Here is a 20,122-nt window from a genome sequence, read left to right on the forward strand (position 1 = left end):
TGTAAATTGGTTGCCGGATCATTGATTTACATTTATGAACTTGAATGCATTAAATGGTGAGCTTTAAATGTGATTTTGGTTGTTGTAAAGGTAAATGTGATTGATGAAATGTGCTTGGTTGTTTTCATTGTCAAAATACCTTTCCGATGATATAAAATACATGTTATAAGTGTTTGCGTATCATAAATTGTGTTTGGTTGCGTTTTGGTTCGTGCACTTGTGTGTTTTCAGCATAGCAGACCTGTGTACCAATCTGGACGCCGTCCAGATTATTGGACGCCGTCCAGGCCTTCAATACTGGACACCGTCTAGCCATTTTGGACGCTGTCTAGTTTGCATATTAGGGGACTGTCCAACTTGGTCATTTTACGAAAAATGTTTGCCATGCTATGGACCTCCGATTCACATGTAACTTGTTCTAACATGCTCATATATGATTAAAAACCTCAGAAAAATAGTTCGGGACCCGACCCGAACGTGTTGACTTTTCGTTGACTTTGACCCGACCAAAGTTTGACTTTTAATCAAACTTAACCAAATGTTTGTGCAATCGTTCTAACATGCTTTTATACTTGTACCTTGCATGAAACATGACAATTTGATTCACATGCTATTATGATCGAGTCTTAACGAGCCATATGACTAATTGAACATCTTTGACCTATCGTGTTACCGTTATTGATACAAACCTATTCGTTTAGGTCAAGACTAGCATTCATTCTTGCACACGTTTACTTGTTGAAGTACTTTTACATACGTGCACTCAAGGTGAGATTATAGTCCCACTTTTACTCTTTTTGAACTTACATTTGGGATGAGAAAACATAAACGTTTCTTTTACTAAGTGAACACAAGTACAGGAAAACAAACATTCTACATACGAGTTTGAACAAAAATCCTCAATTCGATTATCATTAGTTACACTTGCTGGGTGTAAGCGAGAACTTACGTTATATGGCCATATGGGTTTGACAAACCCTCATTCAAACGGTTCGCTACCGTTTACGAATGGAATATATTTTCGAGAAACAGTGTATGTTCTAACACTATTGTGATGGGGTTCTATGGAAGGAATGTTAAGCATTGATAATTGGATGCTCGTGAAACAAACTTTTGGAATGTATTACTATTATAACAATGTTACAAATCTTGTGGTTCACTTGTAATTACTTACTTAAACCTATGATTTCACCAACGTTTTCGTTAACAGATTTCTGTGTTTTTCTCAGGTCCTTGAATGTTTTGTGATTCATGCTCCCACTCATTACTTTTGATACTTGCTTGGATGTCGAGTATACATGCATACATGGAGCGTCTTTTGGCTACTTTCAAATTGTGTCGCATATATTTCAGTTATACTTTAAACTTTGTTATGTAACTAGTTGTCGAACCACTTTGTAAACCTTGAAACATCTTTACTTTTGAAATGAATGCGACATACTTTTGGTCAAATGTTGTTTTAAAGACTTATGACCACGTAACGGGACCTAAGTAGACGGCGCCGTCAATGACGATTTTGTCGGGTCGCTACACAAAGTATGTTAGGTTGAGTCTCAAAAATTTTGAACTGTTTTCATATATGCAATTTCCCTTCGATTGTTTTCCCGACGATTCACGGACAATTATCTGTATATATATATATATATATATATATATATATATATATATATATATATATATATATATATATATATATATATGTATATATATATATATGTATTAATTTGAAATAGAAACCTATATGATTTAATTCATTTGTGTAAATAAAATAATATATGATATTATTATTAAATCTATATATATATGAAAAGTTTATTAAATATATATATATATATATATATATATATATATATATATATATATATATATATATATATATATATGATTTAGAATTTATTTAATAAACGCTCGTAGTACTCGTTTGTCATCTTGATAATTGTTAATCAGGTTAAAAACGAACTTACGTGATGTTAAAATAAACGGTGATACGAAAATGAGTTCTATAAATTTTAGGCTTATTAAAAATGTATTTAGGAACTATTTGTTAAGTTTCAACACTTTTTATATTTTACCCAGAATTGAGAGGGACAATTGATGTAATTTTTATTTAATAAATTAAGGATCGAATTTTATACCATAATGACCAAAATAAATAAATATAGTTAATTTAAAAATATGGGATTTTTTCTGAACACTTTTATCCGTCCCTGATTTCGCCCGATACACAGTCCGTAAAAACTGTCGGTAGGATGAAGCCAATTGCTTAACTGTTTCCCTGCTTCCTTTCACATGCGAATTTGATTATTATTATTTTAATTATTATTATATTATATATTATATACTCCCGTGAATGAATTGTAACTCACTGTTTTTTTTGGTTCTATTATAATAGGAGTCTTATATCATATATTTACATATACTTACATATGCATATTATACATTCATCATCCACTCCTTCAACCTAACACCCACCTACACTCCCTACCTTTATTTCTATCCAGATTAATCAAGGACACCAATCATATATCCAATCCAATCCGTTTTCTGTCTCTATCTCCATCGAACACCAAGCACACCATCACGACCGACCACCGGAACAAGCACAAGCAATTCCCTTTTGTTGTGCTCCTGCTGTTGTAAGATCGACGTCTATCACACATCACTCCTGTCTACGGTAACGACCATCACCTATTTTCTCTCGCTATATTTTCTGTTTATGCTTCATCGAATCAAGCTGTTTCTACTTTCGTTGAGCAACAACAACAAATCATCACAATCGCCACTCATCAATTACCAATAGGCCACCTTTGAGATTATTTTCTTTACAATCATAAACCACCACTTTAGCCACTTTCTCTCTCTCTCTCTCTCTCTATTCTTATTCAAGAATCACCTGAATTGTTGCTGCAGCCTTTATTCGTGCTTCTCCTGTTTTAATACCATAACCAAACCGTCACCATTTTATTTCTATTTTTCAGCATAACCGAACCATCACCTCTAGTTTTTCTTTTGGGCTGCCACGCTATTAAACATCACATAAATTCCTATTCTGGTTCCGTATAATAATGAAGAAGAAAGAAGTGGTACATATAATTATTTGAGACTTTATCAACTTGATAATAAAGCATAATATATTATTTCAAATATGCATGTGGGACTAATGAGACACATATTGGCCGACAATTCCCATTTGATTTAATAAAGAAGTTTCATGTTGATAAAGAAGATAATTATGTTAAAGAATGATTGAATCACTATGGATTCTATAACGACAGGAAGATAAAGGCAATGGAGTATCTTGATATATATTTTTCTTTCTTTCTTTCTCTCCTACTTTATTCTGGCTGCTCGACATACTATGTGACCAGGCCAAAACCGTGGAGAAGCTTATGGCTAGACTAGATCTATTGGGCAGTATTAATTTATATTGGACTGCCATTTGAGCTGTAAACTTGTTTGGATATTGGGCCATAAAGAACTAGCCATTTTATCTTTGACCAAATAATAAAGTGGGCCGTAAAACATTGGTTAAAATGGACTACTTACTTCTGCTGTTTTCTTGTACTGGACGGGTGAGATGATATTAGGATCTTGGAAATGATGAGAGTAATGATTTATGAATGATGGCAATCATAAGTTTAAAACATTTAGGATTACATGATGTACGGTACAAAGTGGTGGGGGTGAAATCATTTAGAAAGAAGAAAATAAAATGGGAGTATAAGAAAGTTTATGTGATGCCCCGTAGAAAACCATCGTGTATGAATCATCAACAACAGGATCATTACAAGGTCAAACACTATATGATATTTCAAAATACGTTTGCATTCATGGTAAAAGGTGATGTCATAAGTAACGTCGAATGTTTTACATCAAAAGTATGCTCCTATGAATAGAAGCAAAGATAATAGTGCGTGACCCTTAGGTCGTTACAAATCGTAGTTTCAAAAGTAATAATGTTTATGAATGCAAGATAAACATTCATGCGGTGACATCTCTAAAGCAGCGGGTGTCTACAGCAAGACTAGTACAACAGCGGAAGCGGCTAACCTTAAGCACCTGAGAAAAATATGCTTAAAAACGTCAACACAAAGGTTGGTGAGCTATAGTTTAAGTATAACAGTAATGTAAGGTTGGCCACGAGATTTCAGTGCTACAAAGAGCGATTCAAAACAGTATGATAAAGTATATGTTTAACCGTGGGCACTTGGTAACTAACTTAACATTTATAACCCCCTGAAAGTACACTTGGCGAGTGTGTATGTTTACGAAGTATTAAACACCCGTTAAATGCTAGCGCTACTAGCCCGAGTGGGGATGTCAAACCTTATGGATCCATATCTAAGATTCGCGTTCACCGGTTCAAAAACCAATGACTAAACGTTACCGAGCTAAAGGGAATGTTTATGCCGTTGTATAACCCACACATATATAAAGTTTAAGTACTCGTGCCTAGTATGTAAAACATAAAATGCACATATATTCTCAGTTCCCAAAATTGTTAAAGTAAAAAGGGATGCTATAACTCACAGTAGTAAAGTAGTAGTAAAGTCGAGTCGGGAAGTAAGCAAGTATGCAGGTCCGGAAAGTCCTCAACCTAAGTCAAATATTACTAAGTCAGTAAATCTTCCCAATAGGTTTAAATGTATGTAAATTAGGTCTTAAAGGTCATCATCATTCATCATCAAACAAAAGGTGTAAAGTAAGTTTCATTCTAGAAAAGAGTTTAAAACAAAGGATGACTTCGGTCAGTCTCCAAGACCTCCATACCTACTGAAATAAGGTGAGACTAGTGGCCATGGCTCCGTATATGAGTCCTCTAATTGTGGTAAAAATTCCAGAAGCAAACTCGTCTTCGTTTGACCGTGGCGACGGTCTAAGTGCGAGTAGGTCAGAATTTTCAGCACAAAGTTAAAAGGACATAGTGACGATCGGAGGGCCATAAATCCTAAACCGTAACTCGGATTAAGACGAGTCTTAAATGAAAAATTATCTACTCGAACAGAGCTAACTGAAAATTAACTTTACAGTAGCCCAGGTATTCTGATCTGTTCCAGAAAACAGTAAATAGTAGGTTCTGGTGGGTTCTTGGTGCTTGATGTTCATCACGGTTCTCATCCTTGATGCATATAGCTTCAAGTGTACAACTCGTTGATGTGTTTACATCATATTTACCAAGTTTTGACCATCATAACCCAATTGTAAGTCTAAGATAAGTAGCACAACTCATTTAAGTGTTGCAAGTAGTTTGATGAACCAAAGTTACATCAAGATCTTAGATCTGACACATACATGAACTCTAAAGGTAATATTAACCAAGTTTTCACTATCATGACACTAGTGTAGGTCTAAGATATGTAGAACAACTCACTTAAGAGTTGTATGATGTTTGATGAACCAAAGTTACATCAAGACCTTAGATCCAACACATACAAGAGTTATAAAAGTAATATTGAACTACACACTTGAAAGTAAACTAACTAATCAAGATCTTAAGTTGTAGAACATAGTTCTTAGTTAGATCTTGAAGATCCAAGACCCAAAAGTCTAGATCTAAAGTTATTAAGTTAATAAATCCAACACAAGTGTATGAAGTTATAACTAAAAAGTTATACTTCCATGTTCTTGAACTTATAAAGTTAACTTTAGTTCAAGAAAAATGAGATCAAAGTTAACTAGTAACACTTGACCAAGAACAACATAAATCACGAATTTAAAGATGCTAGAAATGAAGAAATAAACTAAATAAACAGGTAACAAGTTCATGGTTGTTCATACTTTAAAGATTCAAGTCAAAGTCTTGATCTTTAAGGAAGTAAACTTTAAGTTTACTAACATGAATTCAAGTAATGATTTTTACAACACATGAACTTTAATCTTTTAAAACTTTAAGTGTAGAACATAAACTAGAGAGTTTTGTTCTTGTATGTTCTTGTATGAACAAGATAAAATGAAGAACAAACTAAAGAGTTTGATCCTTAATAATATGTAAGTAATTAACAACAATAACAAGTAAGTAATCATTAAGCTAGAACAAGTGATCAAACAACAAACAAAGAATGATGATGAAGGGTGTTTAGGCCACGGTTTTAAGCAAGGAAAGAAGAGATAAATGAACTTGTTACTTACAAGTCTTGAGAGAAAAAAAGAGAGAAAATGAAGTGGTGTTTGAAGTGTGTGTAAAAGTGAAAGAGTACTAGCAAATATGTAACCAAAAATTGAAAGTAAAAACTCCCTCCCATGCTAGTGTGGCTGACGGTTTTGGAAGAAGAGAGGGGAAGGAAATTGTCCACTAGATCCTTGCATGTAATTGACTTAAAAGTTGGTAATTAGGGGTGTTTTCATGGGGAAGATGTGTAATGGAACAAGTAACTAGATTCCATGCACTAATCCATGTAGTTTCATCTTAAAAGTAATATTTACATGAGTGATGGGCTAATGTGACGATCGCTCCAAATCCATATGGACGAACATGTCATTCATCGATTTCATTGCGAGGTATTTGACCTCTATATGATACGTTTTGTAAACATTGCATTCTTTTGAAAAGGCACACCATAAATGAATATTTAAATCAAAGGTTTTCGACATCTGATGATTTCTACATATAGACAATCACCGTAATATAATAGTTTACAATGATACTTCCGTTGACAATGCAGTCAAAATAAGATACATGGCGATGATTTGGTGAATGCAACGTTTCCTTGAATAAAGTATGTCATGTAAGACTCCATGCACATAGCTTGTCTAACATATAAGCAAACAGCGGAAGACTTCTAGGGAACCTGAGAATAAACATGCTAACAAGTGTCAACACAAAGGTTGGTGAGTTCATAGTTTTAGTGTTTCGCATAATCTGTATATAAAAGTGGATCTCATGATTTCAGTTGTTTCATCCAGAAACATTTATCAATAGATTATATAAAAGTGGATCACATGATTTCAGTTGTTTCATCCAGAAACATTTATCAATAGATTATATAAAAGTGGATCACAAGATTTCAGTTGTTTCATCCAGAAATGTTTATCAATAGATTCTACATAACAGAGCACCCTGGTTACTAAGCTTTAACGTTATATAATAAATACCCCATTCGTTTTAATACACGCAAACCAACGTGTCCTAAACTCAAATAACACACGTCCGTTAAAAGGCTAGCGCTCTAGCTCGGATGGGGATGTCAAGCCCTATGGATCTATATACTGTTATTCGCATCCACCAGTCCATATCCTATGTACTTGCAGCTACTAGTTACCAAAGCTAAGGGATTCTCGGTTCAAACTCAGTGTAGAATTAAGTATGTACTTGTATCCATTGCGTTTAAAATAAATTGCATGTATTCTCAGCCCAAAAATATATTGCAAAAGCAATTAAAAAGGGAGCAATGAAACTCACCTTAGCAGCACATAAAGTTGTTCACCGAAATGTGACCGAAACTCGGAATACCAAATAATCGTAGATCTCAACCTAGAGAACATATGTTGGTCAATAAATGTCTATCAAGCTAGGTCTGCTCATAGTGTATCACAATCCTAATGTTCGAGATTCACATACAGAAGTTATCCAAAGTCATTTCAAAAAGTCAATTTTGACAGTTGTTTAACAAAACAAGACGTGTCTTATATAAGGATTCATTTACTTGGTTGATAATATTCAAAAATCCATTTTATCAATCTCGTAAACAAGTTGTTTAAATCTTAATTACATATTCAAAAGTAATTTCAATTAACGTCAATCGTAATTCAGTTGATCATATCTTTTAATCTGTTCATCGAAACTATTCGATATCTAAATGAAAAGTTATTGATTTTTCGACAGCTTTCCAAAAACATGTATATCATATACCTTTTACCAGTAATATATGTATTTAATTCATGATTCATTATAAACTATTTAGCGATGAAATTTAGCATACAAACATGTATAAATATATATACTCGAGCACTAGACATGGATACACAATTAATATATAAAAGATAAAATATGAGTGCTTACGTATCAATATTGAGATTCAATATTGCAGGACAGTACGTAGACATAACGGAGATGATAAACACTAGGTTTGACTTGCGAACAATACCCATGAATATTTCCCATAACCTCCATAGCTATAACTCATAATTTCCTTAGCTCTATCCCGTTTGAAAACTCATTTTGAAATTGTTTGGCCTTAACCTCGTCGTAATATTTTATGTAAAATACTAATAATAACGGTAACGATATCTGATAATACTAATATTAATAATAATAAGATTAATATTATTAACCTTAATAATAATAATAATAATAATAATAATAATAATAATAATAATAATAATAATAATAATAATAATAATAATAATATAAATAATAATAATTATATGGAGTAATATAGGTAAATATGTGTTTGAGAGAATTAAGCCAGAACTCAATCAATTTATAGAACCTTTTCTGAAAAAGCACCCCATGCGATCGCATGGGATTTGTGCTTCAGGGCCATGCGATCGCATGGCACCCTGGGACAGCTCACAAAATTTTAACTTCTTGCTTGTCGACATAATTTTATATTATATATATAATATATTTAATTTATATAATTAATTATATATTATATTAAATTCACATGCATAGTTGACTTGTAATTTTTGTTCCGATAAGTCGTACGTCATCACTCGACTTATGTCCCGGTTCCGGTTTTTCAAATGTCCTTTCGTACGCTGAGAAAACTTGCATTTTACATTTCGTGTCACGTACCTTTGTCAAAATATTGCCTTGAATTATCCCTAAACTATAACACTCAAAGTATATCTTAAACTTTCGAGTATGTTGGTCATTTACTTCTATAAATCATCGTCTCGCTATTTGTTAATATATATATAATAACAATTCGTTTTTATGACCAAGTTAATATTATATTTTTCGTATTGTTAAATATATATTTTCAATATTAATAAACACGTTTTAAAATACATATCGCAAGTTATTCATATATCTAATTCCAATAGTTAATATTCCTTATTTATTGTATGTGTCCAATTTACGTTACTTAAACAAACACTTTAACATTTATTTCGAATATCGTTAAAAATGAACGATTTCCTAAATCAGCGTGGACCTCACAACAGAGACCCGTAATAATCATAATCCTTAAGGGACTTAATAAATATATTTTAATTCAATCGTTTGGCATTATCTTTTAATTTCCTAGTGAAATATATCCATCAGATAATTATTTTCTTAACACTTTGTTACGTTTTTAAGTTATAGTATATGTATCTATTTACATATAATTATTCGCGAATCGTTGAGAACAATCGTAGGGTAATTGAATAGTTCAAAATTTTGAGATTCAATTTCATAGACTTTGCTTATCGTGTCGGAAACATTAAAGATTAAGTTTAAATTTGGTCAGAAATTTTCGGGTCATCACAGCTAATAAGTCCATTAAGGTGGGTAGAGTGGGCTTCTAAGTCCACTAACAGTAATGAAAGCCCAAGTTCAATTAATTAACAAATAAATCCAACTAAAGCCCAAGTAATTAAATAGTAACCTTAGTTAATTAAAATGATTAATAAAAATCAAATCATGAATGTAAATAATATTTGAAAATATTATTCGTGTAACGTACGCGTGTCACAAAGACGAATCGGGGCATTCAAAGTTAATCGCGGTAACAAGTAAATGTATATAAACAATACATTCAATAAAACACAAGTATTAATAATAATTATTATTAATTAAACGTTGGAAAATCCAGGGTCGTTACATTACCCACCTATTAAAGAAAATTTCGTCCCGAAATTTTAAGCTGAGGTAGATGGAGGAGTTGGGAAAAGGTGAGGATACTTCTGCATCATTTGATCCTCTCGCTCCCAGGTAAACTCAGATCCTCGTTTGACATTCCATCGTACTCGGACAATCGGAATCTTGTTGCATTTCAAAGTCTTGACCTCACGGTCCATAATTTCAACAGGTTCTTCCACAAAGTAGAGTTTGTCATCAATTGTAAGTTCCTCTAATGGTATGATGAGTTCGGGTGCAGCAAGACACTTCTTCAAGTTTGACACGTGGAAGGTAGGATGAACTGAGCTCAATTGTGTTGGAAGGTCCAGACGGTAAGCAACGCGTCCAACACGCTCCAAGATTTCAAAAGGACCAATGTATAGTGGGTTCAACTTTCCACGTTTTCTAAAACAAATCACACCTTTCCAAGGCGCAACCTTCAACATTACACGGTTACCCACGTTGAATTCAAAGTCTTTACATTTACGATCGGCATAACTCTTTTAACGATCGCGGGCAGTCTTGAGTCTCGCTTGAATCTGAGCAATCTTCTCCGTTGTTTCATGGACTACCCCGGGTCCGGTGATTTGCTTTTCGCCTACTTCGGCCCAACAAATAGGAGATCGGTATTTGTGGCCATACGACACTTCAAAAGGTGCGGCATTAATACTTGAGTGATAACTGTTGTTGTAAGAAAATTCGGCGAGTGGCAAATGCCTTTCCCAGGCCTTTCCGAAATCAATAACACATGCACGCAACATGTCCTCCAAGGTCTGAATCGTTCATCCACTTTGCCCGTCGGTCTGTGGGTGATATGCAGTACTCATGTCGAGACGAGTTCCCATGGCTTCTTGCAAAGAACGCCAAAATCTAGAAGCAAAACGGGGATCGCGGTCTGAGATGATCGATAAAGGTACACCATGACGAGATACAATCTCTTTGATATATAATTAAGCAAGTCACTCCATCGTATCCGTTTCCTTCATAGCCAAGAAATGTGCAGATTTAGTAAGGCGGTCAACAATAACCCAAATAGTATCGTATCCGCCCACCGTCTTTGGTAGCTTGGTGATGAAATACATTGTTATACTTTCCCACTTCCATTGTGGGATTTCCAGTTGTTGAAGCAATCCAGAGGGTCTCTGATGTTTGGCCTTAACTTTTGAGCAAGTCAAACATTTCCCAACATAAGTTGCAACATCCTTCTTAAGATTCGGCCACCAATACTGTTCTTTAAGGTCGTGGTACATTTTACCAGCTCCGGGATGAATCGAATATCTCGACTTGTGGGCTTCATCAAGTATAAGGTTCCGTAGATCTCCATAAAGAGGTACCCAAATTCTTCCGGCATAACATCGGAGTCCAGACTCCCTAACCTCGAATCGAGAGACAAGAATGTTCAAATGTTTATGAGATATATTCTCCTCTTTGAGAGCCTCATCTTGGGCTACTCGGATCTAACTGTTGAGATTCGAATGGATGGTGATGTTCAGAGCCCTAACACGAAGAGGTGCCGTCCTCTCCTTTCGGCTTAAAGCGTCAGCTACAACATTGGCCTTGCCAGGATGATAACGAAGTTCACAATCATAGTCGTTCAACGTCTCGATCCATCGACGCTGTCTCATATTCAGTTGCTTCTGATCGAATATGTGTTGGAGGCTTTTATCATCGGTGAAAATAGTGCTCTTAGTTCCATAAAGATAGTGTCTCCACCGCTTTAATGCAAAGACAACGGCTCCAAGTTCGAGATCGTGGGTAGTGTAGTTCCGTTCGTGAATCTTCAGTTAACGAGAAGCATAGGAAATAACCTTTCATCTTTGCATCAGTACACAACCAAAACCAATTTTTGAAGCATCGCAATAAACGACGAAATCGTCACTACCTTCAGGAAGTGATAAGATAGGTGCGGTGGTTAACTTCTTTTTCAAGGTTTGAAATGCAGATTCTTGTTCGTTACCCCATACGAATTTCTTCCCTTTGTGAGTCAACGCGGTCAAAGGACGCGCAATCAGAGAGAAACCTTCAATAAATCTTCGGTAGTAACTGGCGAGACCTAAAAATTGGCGAATGTGAGTTGGAGTAGTAGGGGTCTCCCACTTGCTGATAGCTTCAATCTTGGTGGGATCAACTTTGATACCCTGGTTGCTCACAACATGACCCAGAAACTGGACTTCCTTCAACCAAAATTCACACTTGGAGAATTTTGCATAAAGTTGCTCTTGTCTCAAGAGTTCAAGCACTAATCGAAGATGTTGCTCATGTTCTTCTTTGCTCTTGGAGTAGATGAGGATATCATCTACGAAGATGATAACGAACTTATCCAGGTACGGCTTGCAGACACGATTCATAAGATCCATGAACATGGCAGGTGCGTTGGTTAAACCGAATGGCATCACGAGGAACTCATAAAGACCATAACGGGTTCTGAATGCAGTCTTCATCACATCACTTTCCTTCACCCTCAATTGGTGATAACTGGATCACAAATCGATCTTGAAGTAGACGCTCGATCCTTGTAGTTGATCAAAAAGATCATCAATTCGTGGAAGAGGATACCGATTCTTGATCGTCAATTTGTTGAGTTCACGGTAGTCGATACACATACGGAAGGATCCATCCTTCTTCTTCACAAACAACACAGGTGCGCCCCAAGGCGAGAAACTTGGTTGGATAAATCCACGGTCTAACAGCTCTTGTAGTTGACTCTATAATTCTTGCATCTCGAAAGGTGCGAGTCGATAAGGTGCGCGAACTACAGGTGCAGCTCCTGGAACTAAATCAATCTGAAAATTTACTGCTCTCGGTGGCGGTAATCCAGGCAATTCTTCCGGAAAGACATCGGAAAACTCGTTCACAATTCGAACGTCGTTCACACTCTTCACCTCAGTTTCTACCGTTTTCACATGTGCTAGGACAGCAAGACGTCCCTTCTTCATGATCTTTTGCACTTTCACGCAACTAATGAGGTTCAGCTTCGAGGTACAACTCTCTCCATAAATAACTAGTGGCTCGCCCTCTCCGTGTGGTATACGAAGAGCTTTATCTCCACAGATAATGTCAGCCTTTATCTTGGTCAACCAGTCCATACCTACAATAACATCAAAGCTTCCCAACTTAATGGGTATCAAGTTAATCTCGAAATCTACACCAGCTATGTTGATAATAGCTCCTCGACTAATATGGTCAACTTTCTCAAGTTTTCCATTGGCGACCTCGGCAAGCATACTCTCTTTTAAAGGAACTAACGACCAATTAATCTTATCGCAAAAGTGTCTACATACATAACTTCTATCGGCACCAGTATCAAATAGGACAGAAGCTAAAAGATTGTTGATAGTGAATATACCTGTCACCAAGTCGGGGTTCTCACGGGCGTCCCTTGCATTAACGTTGAAAGCTCTGCCACGCGGTGGTCTGCCATCTTTTCTTTTGTTGAGGCACGCATTTCTGAAATGGCCCGTTTGTCCGCATTCGTAGCACTTTTTCGGTCCATTAGGCTTCGCCTTCACATTAAGGGTGGTAACCTTGCAGTCCTTACCGATATGTCCAGTCCGTTGTTACTTTTCACAAACAACGTTACAATACCCAGTATGGTGCTTGTAGCACCTCTTGCGTTATGGTAGGGTACCCTTGTAGTTGGGGTTTGAGTTGGTGTTCGGATTGGGGTTTCCACCGTTGTTGTTTCCTCTAAAACCCTCATGTTGTTTCACCGGGTTTTGATCATAGGTCCTTCCCCTGTTGTTATCCCATTTGCGCTTCTCACTACTACCCGCTTCAGACTTAGCCTTCTCCGGTTCATCGATGATAATTTAGTTCATTAAAGTATGTGCCATGCGCATCGCTTCTGGGACATTGGGTGGTTTGGACGAGGTGACGTTTCCCTTAATGGACTTAGGAAGTCCCCACAAATATCTCTCCATATGCTTGAATTCTGGGGTAACCATGGTAGGACACATCAGGGCTAGTTCCAAATATCTAGATTGTAACCATCGAGGTCGTTTCCTACAACCTTCAACTGCATAAACTCAATTTCCATCTTCTGGATCTCGGTCCTAGGGCAATATTCCTCAATCAGGGCCCCTTTGAACTCCTCTCATGGGGTAACAAATGCCTCATCAATACCTTTTACTTGAGCCAACGTGTTCCACCACGTTAGTGCGCCGTCAGACAGAGTGCATGAAGCAAACTTGGTTTTATTCGCTTCTGAGCAGTTACTAACTCAAAACATAGATTCTTATTTCTCAAACCATCTAGTGAGACCAGCCGGCCCCTCCGTTCCACTAAAGTTGTGGGGTTTGCAGCTTTGGAACTCTTTGTACGTGCACCCATTACGAATGGGCTGGATAACCGGTGGCGGTGGCGGTGGAGCTTGGAGGTTCCTTTCCGCTAAAGCTACGGTGACTCGTTCATTGATCATCTCCTCGATTTGGGCTGTGGTAGGTGTTGATCGTCCATTGGCCATGATGTTCTAAACAAAATTTTTGACTCAAGTCTAAATCCAGTATTCAAATAGTAATAATACAGTATATGGTAACCAACATGGAATCAACACATCACATGTTTATTAAGTAATGCAATCCAGGTACAAATACCACAGAATCATACAGTAACGTAAATAGGACACCGTGCAAGAATTAAATAACGCAAAGTTCCATTCATTAATAATAAGTTGCATACATCTGCATATGTTCATATAATACATAAGTAATACATAAAACTACAATTAGATTACATAATGAAATCTACTACAAAGGTCCTACAGTGAAGGTGGGTGTAGGATGTCCAATACGTGGGACATCTGGTCCTCGAGCTCAGTTACCCGAGCACGGAGGATCTCCACCTCCCTCATCAGTTCCTTGACAGAGGGGGATGGTGGGGCAAGCGGTGCAGTCGGTACGGGTGGTGCTGGTGGAGCTGGTGGTGCAGACGGTCCGACTCCAGATGTAGAGGCTGCGAAGCGGTAAGGCTTACGGATGAAGGGATCAGCAGGATACGGCACAAGCCGCTTATGGGCTGTAACCCTACGACACCGACCATATGTGTCAGTGAATGCTCGACCTCCATTAATCCCTGGAATGACGGTACCATCGAAACAGTACCGCTTCTTCGGCGGGGTGGAGGGTGGATGTACAGGTGCATCATCAGGGTCCTCCTCGTCGGAGTCATCGTCACTAGAGTCGTCGGTGGATGTGTTGTAGGATGACGGGTCATCTGAATCATGTAGAGGTGGCTGCACGGGTGGCTGTACTGGCTCTCCTCGGGCGGCCATCATCTGTATGTATCTGGCGGGTCCGATCGGCACGAGATGTCCGTCAGGAGCGCGTCAGCACCAATGGCGATACTGATTACGGAATGGACCTTCCCCAAATTCCGCGGGAATCACAACACCACCGGGATGGTGCTGCGGCTCCTGAGGTACCGGGGCAAGTGGAACTGGAATCTCCGGGAGGTCCTAGGCTCCGTCTGCAGTACCCACTGGGGTAGGCGCATGACTACTAGCTCCGGAGGACGAAGCACCTGGGTTACTAGAGCGTGTCACCGACGGGATATGAGGATCGGCAACAGCGGCAGGTGAAGTGGCCGAAGTGTCTGAATCGCTGCCCAAAATGATAGCAGGTGGAATATCCGACATCTGAACAAGAAAAAATAACTTTTTCCATGTCAGTAAGTCATAAAGCAAGCATGTATTTGGCAAAGTAACTATGATAGTCTAAATCATGTATAACAGTAAATAGCATGGCAATAATAACAAATCGTACGAAAGTAGCAGGCGGTTAAAATCAGATAATAGCATGCAGTAGTGAAATCATATAGTAGCATACGGCATATAGTAGTAAAAGTAAGCAGCAGCATGCAGCAAGTTTCGCAAAAACAAGTAAACTAGCAAGTTGTAGATTAGTCCTATTAGTGAATCCTACTTGGGTCGGTCCAGACTCACTAATGCAACCTAATTCCCTACAACCAATGCTCTGATACCAAATGTGATGCCCTGTAGAAAACCATCGTGTATGAATCATCAACAACAGGATCATTACAAGGTCAAACACTATATGCTTTTTCAAAATACGTTTGCATTCATGGTAAAAGGTGACGTCATAACTAACGTCAAATGTTTTACATCAAAAGTATGCTCCTATGAATAGAAGCAAAGATAATAGTGCGTGACCCTTAGGTCGTTACAAATCATAGTTTCAAAAGTAATAATATTTATGAATGCAAGATAAACGTTCATGCGGTGACATCTCTAAAGCAGCGGGTGTCTACAGCAAGACTAGTACAACAGCGGAACCGGCTAACCTTAAGCACCTGAGAAAAACATGCTTAAAAACATCAACACAAAGGTTGGTGAGCTATAGTTTAAGTATAACAGTAATGTAAGGTAGGCCACGAGATTTCAGTGCTATAAAGAGCGTTTCAAAAAGTATGATAAAGTATATGTTTAACCGTGGGCACTTTGTAACTAACTTAACGTTTATAACCCCCTGAAAGTACACTTGGCGAGTGCGTATGTTTACGAAGTATTAAACACCCGTTAAATGCTAGCGCTACTAGCCCGAGTGGGGATGTCAAACCCTATGCATCCATATCTAATATTCGCGTTCACCGGTTCAAAAACCAATGACTAAACGTTACCGAGCTAAAGGGAATGTTTATGCCGTTGTATAACCCACACATATATAAAGTTTAAGTACTCATGCCTAGTATGTAAAACATAAAATGCGCATGTATTCTCAGTTCCCAAAATAGTTAAAGTAAAAAGGGATGCTATAACTCACAGTGGTAAAGTAGTAGTAAAGTCGAGTCGGGAAGTAAGCAAGTATGTTGGTCCGGAAAGTCCTCAACCTAAGTCAAATATTACTAAGTCAGTAAATCATCCCAATAGGTTTAAATGTATGTAAATTATGTCTTAAAGGTCATCATCATTCATCATCAAACAAAAGGTGTAAAGTAAGTTTCATTCTAGAAAAGAGTTTAAAACAAAGGCTGACTTCGGTCAATCTCCACGACCTCCATACCTACTGAAATAAGGTGAGACCAGTGGCCATGGATCCGTATATGTGTCCTCTAATTGTGGTAAAAATTCCAGAAGCAAACTCGTCTTGTTTGACCGTGGCGACGGTCTAAGTGCGAGTAGGTCAGAATTTTCAGTACAACGTTAAAAGGACATAGTGATGATCAGAGGGCCATAAATCCTAAACCGTAACTCGGATTAAGATGAGTCTTAAACAAAAAATCATCTACTCAAACAGAGCTAACTGAAAATTAACTTTACATTAGCCCAGGTATTCTGATCTATTCCAGAAAACAGTAAATAATAGGTTCCGGTGGGTTCTTGGTGCTTGATGTTCATCACGGTTCTCATCCTTGATGCATATAGCTTCAAGTGTACAACTCATTGATGTGTTTACATCATCTTTACCAAGTTTTGACCATCATAACCCAAGTGTAAGTCTAAGATAAGTAGCACAACTCATTTAAGTGTTGCAAGTAGTTTGATGAACCAAAGTTACATCAAGATCTTAGATCCGACACATACATGAACTCTAAAGGTAATATTAACCAAGTTTTGACTATCATGACACTAGTGTAGGTCTAAGATATGTAGAACAACTCACTTAAGAGTTGTATGATGAACCAAAGTTACATCAAGACCTTAGATCCAACACATACAAGAGTTATAAAAGTAATATTGAACTACAAATTTGAAAGTAAACTAACTAATCAAGATCTTAAGTTGTAGAACATAGTTCTTAGTTAGATCTTGAAGATCCAAGACCCAAAAGTCTAGATCTAAAGTTATTAAGTTAAATCCAACACAAGTGTATGAAGTTATAACTAAAAAGTTATACTTTCATGTTCTTGAACTTATAAAGTTAACTTTAGTTCAAGAAAAATGAGATCAAAGGTAACTAATAACACTTGACCAAGAATAACATAAATCACGAATTTAAAGATGCTAGAAATGAAGAAATAAACTAAATAAACAAGTAACAAGTTCATGGTTGTTCATACTTTAAAGATTCAAGTCAAAGTCTTGATCTTTAAGGAAGTAAACTTTAAGTTTACTAACATGAATTCAAGTAATGATTTTTACAACACATGAACTTTAATCTTTTAAAACTTTAAGTGTAGAACATAAACTAGAGAGTTTTGTTCTTGTATGTTCTTATATGAACAAGATAAAATGAAGAACAAACTAAAGAGTTTGATCCTTAATAATATGTAAGTAATTAACAACAATAACAAGTAAGTAATCATTAAGCAAGAACAAGTGATCAAACAACAAACAAAGAATGATGATGAAGGGTGTTTAGGCCACAGTTTTAAGCTAGGAAAGAAGAGAGAAATGAACTTGTTACTTACAAGTCTTGAGAGAAAAAAAGAGAGAAAATGAAGTGGTGTTTGAAGTGTGTGTAAAAGTGAAAGAGTACTAGCAAATATGTAACCAAAAATTGAAAGTAAAAACTCCCTCCCATGCTAGTGTGGCCGACGGTTTTGGAAGAAGAGAGGGGAAGGAAATTGTCCACTAGATCCTTGCATGTAATTGACTTAAAAGTTGGTAATTAGGGGTGTTTTCATGGGGAAGATGTGTAATGGAACAAGTAACTAGATTCCATGCACTAATCCATCTAGTTTCAGCTTAAAAGTAATACTTACATGAGTGATGGGCTAATAAGTCCATTAAGGTGAGTAGAGTGGGCTTCTAAGTCCACTAACACTAATGAAAGCCCAAGTTCAAGTAATTAACAAATAAATCCAACTAAAGCCCAAGTAATTAACTAGTAACCTTAGTTAATTAAAATGATCAATAAAAATCAAATCATGAATGTAAATAATATTTGAAAATATTATTCGTGTAACGTACGCGTGTCACAAAGACGAATCAGGGCATTCAAAGTTAATCGCGGTAACAAGTAAATGTATATAAACAATACATTCAATAAAACACAAGTATTAATAATAATTATTATTAATTAAACGTTGGAAAATCTTGGGTCGTTACAGTTTAGATGTTGATGGTGGATGCTAATGATGATAGATGAACAATAACGATATAATAGTAGGTGATGGAATGAAATGATCATACCTTAAGAAAAAGAAAAATATATCGGAGATTATGATAAAGATGATCGAGAAGATGATTTTTAGTTTAAAAACAATGGTGATTGATATTGCTCAAATACATCATAAATATATATATCTCGCAATATCGTGTGAAATACTCTCGAATCAAGGATAGTTAAGACGGTTTCTACAAGTAATACACAAAGGTATGTAAAGTGTATCGAAAAGTGGTTTACAAAGAGTTTTGATGAATTATGACCATTCGATAAGTTGTGATATCATCATAATTGATCCCGATACAAGTTATGGTCAAATTAGCGCTCTAAAATGGTAAAACAAGGCTTCAGATATGTTGGACGCCATCCAAAATGATTGGGACTCCGTCCAAATGAAGGGAGATTATGAAAAAATGATACAGTAAAATTCAGCACAACTGGACGCCGTCCAGAAATCTGGACGCCGTCCAGCCCTTCACCACTGGACGCCGTCCAGAAATCTGGACACCGTCCAGGCCTTTACAACTGGACGTCGTCCAGTATCTTGGACACCGTCCAGTATCTTGGACGCCGTCCAGAAGTAGGTTTCAGCCTACTTTTTCTTTTTGACCAACTTTAACTGCTTTAAAAGTGAATAATTGAGAGGGATACGATCAGATACGAACCAGAGGCTTTAGAAGACGATTTTGGGAGCTATTTTGGAGAACTCCAAGCTCTTTGAAGAGGCTTAACATCCAAGAATCAAGATTCAATACCTTCTCCATTCAAGATTCATTCTTTATTAGGTTGATTTCTTGTTCTTAACAATGAATTCTACTTATCAATTGATTGCTATTTTGTTTGTTAATATGATTGTTGGCTAAACTCTATAATGTTTGTCTAGATTAATAACTGAGGTATTGGATGTAATCTTATTGATTGAATGTATTATGTGTGATAGATTAAAGCTTGAATTAAAGAACCATGCTTATTGATGTCAAATCATTTGTATCTAGTTAATTGATATGTTGTTGATAAAGAGAACTCTTGTTGATGTATCATATTGATTTACAATCAACTTGTCTTAGATTGATTGTTTACTAAACCGGACCAAGGGGGTAAATTAGATCAAAACGATTAGACGATATAGGAATGAATTGTGTAGAGCAAACGCAAAATACAATTGGTATTCAAGTCTTTGATCTAGCTAATCAACTAGTCACAAACGAAAAGGTTTAGGTGATAGGGAACCCTCCACTTAGTAATTCTAGTTTGAGTACTTGCTAAAGAGAACTCTTGGCAAGTCGATTTGGGT

The sequence above is a fragment of the Rutidosis leptorrhynchoides genome, chromosome 3 (genome assembly GCF_046630445.1).
Source record: "Rutidosis leptorrhynchoides isolate AG116_Rl617_1_P2 chromosome 3, CSIRO_AGI_Rlap_v1, whole genome shotgun sequence".
Lineage (NCBI taxonomy): Eukaryota > Viridiplantae > Streptophyta > Magnoliopsida > Asterales > Asteraceae > Rutidosis > Rutidosis leptorrhynchoides.